Raw genomic sequence first — 3,748 nt, 5'->3', positions numbered from 1 at the left:
GATCCCACAGAAATGGACATCAAAGAATTTAAGAGGATCCAGAAATAGACCTTGAAGAATTTGAGGATCCATAAATAAATTCCTCAGAGGATCAAGAGATGGATCCTGAAGAATCAGAGGAGGATCCAGAAGAGTGTGTGGAAGATCCAGAAATGTATCTAAATATGAATATGAAGGATGATTCTGAGGTTGATCTTGCCATCGTCGAGTCCGACATGAATGAGATAGTATTGCCCACTACACTAGTATATTTTCTAGTGGGAGTGGTTCTAGCCTATCTATGTTATTAGTATTCTGTCATTATATATGAACAATATTACTCATTTAGTTTTTTCTAAAAAGAATGTAGTGGAAACTATTATTTTGTACAAACAGTGCTATATTTTATGAAAAATAGTTATGTTGTGTTAACTAACTTGCTTATGATTAGTTCATAATCAATGATTAGTTCATGTGAAAATGATTAGCTCGTTTTATTTATGATTAGTTCATACATATGATTAGTTCATATGAAAATAATTAATTTATTAGATGAGATGTATGCAATATAATTGATCAATATTGATTGGATTGCCACATACAATTTGTTAGAGTGTATACTAAAAGCCTAGCCTTTTGTAAACATTTTATTGTGAAATAAAGAATCACATTGGTCAAATATCTACATTTATATGCTAAGTGTAGTTGTTCAATTAATTTATATTGTAGATAACATGGTGTGTGGTGTCACACACAGAAGATCATGGTTGGCAATTTATAATCCAATAACTCCCACGAAGCAACAAATGGAAATTAATAACACATTTTCTAATTCTAATAAGAGAAAGGAACCTTCGGAAATGAAGCAAATATATCTTTGGCATTTAAGGCTTGGTCATATTAACTTGAGTAGGATTCAAAGGCTTATAGCCGATGGACTCTTGGGTTCATTAGTGTTGGAAAATTTTTCAACTTGCGAATCTTGCTTGGAAGGTAAAATGACCAAGAGACCTTTTAAGGCCAAGGGGTATAGAGTCAAAGATGCGTTAGAACTAGTTCATTCTGATTTGTGTGGTCCTATGTCTATCCAGGCAAGAGGTGGTTACAAATATTTTATCTCTTTTATAGACGATTATTCGAGATACAGATACATTTACTTGATGCGTCGCAAGTCTGAATGCTTGGATAAGTTCAAAGAGTATAAGACTGATGTGGAGAAACGTCATGTAAAAGTATCAAGACACTACAGTCTGATCGTGGTGGCGAATACCTCTTTGGAGAGTTTATGAATTACTTATCAGAGGCTGAGATTCAATCCCAATTGTCTGCACCTGGTACACCTCAACAGAACGGTGTGGCAGAACAAAGGAATAGAACTCTTATGGAAATGGTTAGATCGATGATGAGTTATTCAGAATTACCAAATTCGTTTTGGGGATATGCCTTGGAAACAGCAGCGCATATTCTAAATTTGGTACCTTCTGTTGGATCGAGAAGCGCTAGAGGGGGGGGGGTGAATAGCGCTCGTGGCTATCTTGTTCGATTATCGGAATCGTAAGAACAATCGGAGTAATTAAGCAGCGGAATAAAACAAAATAAGCACACAGAGACAGGAGGATTTTTACTTCGTTCGGAGCCTTGATCGACTCCTACTCGAAGGCCCGCGTTCCTTGATCGCTTCCGGTGGGTAACAACTATAAGCTCGTTAAAAGATTACAATTATGAGTACAAATAAAAGCTATAAATATTATACCAACAACAAGAAATGCTAATTCTGAAGCTTCGGGTCGTCGGGCACTTGTAGCAGTACTTCGGAGCGTCTTTTGGAGCAGCACGTTGATGAAAGATCACTTGGAATTCGTTGATCTGAAGTGCTGGTCGAAACCCCCTTATAAAGGGTGTTCAAGGCGCCTCCATGCTGCCTGATCTTCCGCGTGGATCAAAACTGACCTGGTCGAATTTCATCCATTCAAGGCGCCTTATATCCCTCTCAAGGCGCCTCCCAAGGCGCCTTCTGCCTTCTCCAAGGCGCCTCCAATGGTGCTTCGCAGCCAGCTCAGCCTTTGCACCCGAGGCGCCTCCAAGCTCCATGGAGGCGCCTCAGATGAACAGTGTCCGAGGCTTTAGGTTGCTCCTTTGCTCCTGCAAGATGCGTTAGTCCCAAACACTATCCTGCAACACAAAGTTAGCACAATAAACATTATAAAAGAAGTATAGACAGTCTCCGGACTGTCTGAGTCTGACTTCAGGTTTCCAACCGGAAACCCTAGGTCGACCCGACGCCTACTGTTCCCTCTACGGGGAACGCGTCCTCACCTACTCCACTCAGGAGATTTACCTGTTGCCAGTTGATCCTCCAGATCGACTGGACTTTTGCTCAGCACTCGATACTTCCGGACTTTCTGCTGGACATCCGCTTCCCCGGCTAGTCCAGTCTTTCACCTGGTTCGCGACACCAGGACTTTTCACCTAGGGTTACCACCCCCTAGGACTTTTGCCTGAAGCCATCGACCTGCCAAGACTTTCCGCATAGGGTTACCACCCCCTATGACCTAGGGTTACCGCCCCCTAGGGTTTTCCCTTTGCCTAACCGCAGCTAGGACTTTCCTGAAATCCTCAAGTAGACTTGTTAGACTACAAAACATCTTAACTTTGAATTCTTTGCCGTTTATCAAAACACGAGTTCGATCGTCGGATGCTTCCCACACCAACAATCTTCCCCCTTTTGATTATGGCAACACAAATTCAAAGTTAAGTAAACAAACGAATAGATAGACATTTTTAACACAGGCAAATCTGCTGAGTATAGATGAACAAGGTAACTAAAGCAAATTTACCCTAATTGCCCTATATGCTCCCCCTTAACTTTGGCTCCCCCTTAACTTTTGCTCCCCCTTAATTTTTAACTTGAATTTTATGTTTACATTTTTGCTACTCTCCCCCTTTGCCATAACTCAAAAATGGGCAATAATATGTGTTTGAATGAATTGTACATGATTAAGGTTAGCAATGTTCAACAGGGTTTGAAAGTTAAGGTTAATTGGATTAATATTTTAAGTTTTTTTTTTTAGGACAAGATTATTCATTTAAGTTCAGTTGGTCCTTAAGTCCAAGCACAAGTCATGTTCACTAGATTGATATATTAGGTATCAGAGCCATAGAGAACAAAATATTCTTAACAAAAAAAATCGAGTATCTTTTGCCAACTGTCTAATCTTTAGTTACTTGCTGATTGCCTATAGGACAATAACTTTTACTAGGTTAGTCAAATTAAGTTATTTTGGTCCAGATAGACTTGACTAGAGCTGGAGAACTTAACTTGATTAATGTTTATTGCATATTTAACGCCCAGACTCATATTGATGCACAGATATAAGTATTCTTGAGTCCAGGCTATACCCTATGCATCTCACGCCGTTCTATGTTTTTCAATCACAATCAAGGTAAACCTAGATGCTTGTGAGATGCTCTGGCTTAATTCTAGGGGAACATGATATCTAGGGGGAAAGCCTAGGCTAATTCCAGAAAATTTTAAGAGTCTAGCAAAATTGGAGTTTTGAAAACTGTTTTTCCTAGAATTTGAAAAAAATAATAGAAATAATGGTAAGACATCTATTCTACCCAACACATTCCTATTTGCCTTCTAAGTCCACTGAACTCAAGTTCAGGTAAGGGTTTTGTAAAGATGTCAGCTAGGTTTGATTTGGACTCAACATGGTTGAGTGCAATTTCACCTTTAGCTACATGATCTCTTACAAAGTGGTGTTTT

Source organism: Zingiber officinale, chromosome 4B (assembly GCF_018446385.1).
Source record: "Zingiber officinale cultivar Zhangliang chromosome 4B, Zo_v1.1, whole genome shotgun sequence".
NCBI lineage: Eukaryota > Viridiplantae > Streptophyta > Magnoliopsida > Zingiberales > Zingiberaceae > Zingiber > Zingiber officinale.
The sequence above is the reverse complement of the archived record's forward strand: the minus strand, read 5'-3'. Positions refer to the sequence as shown.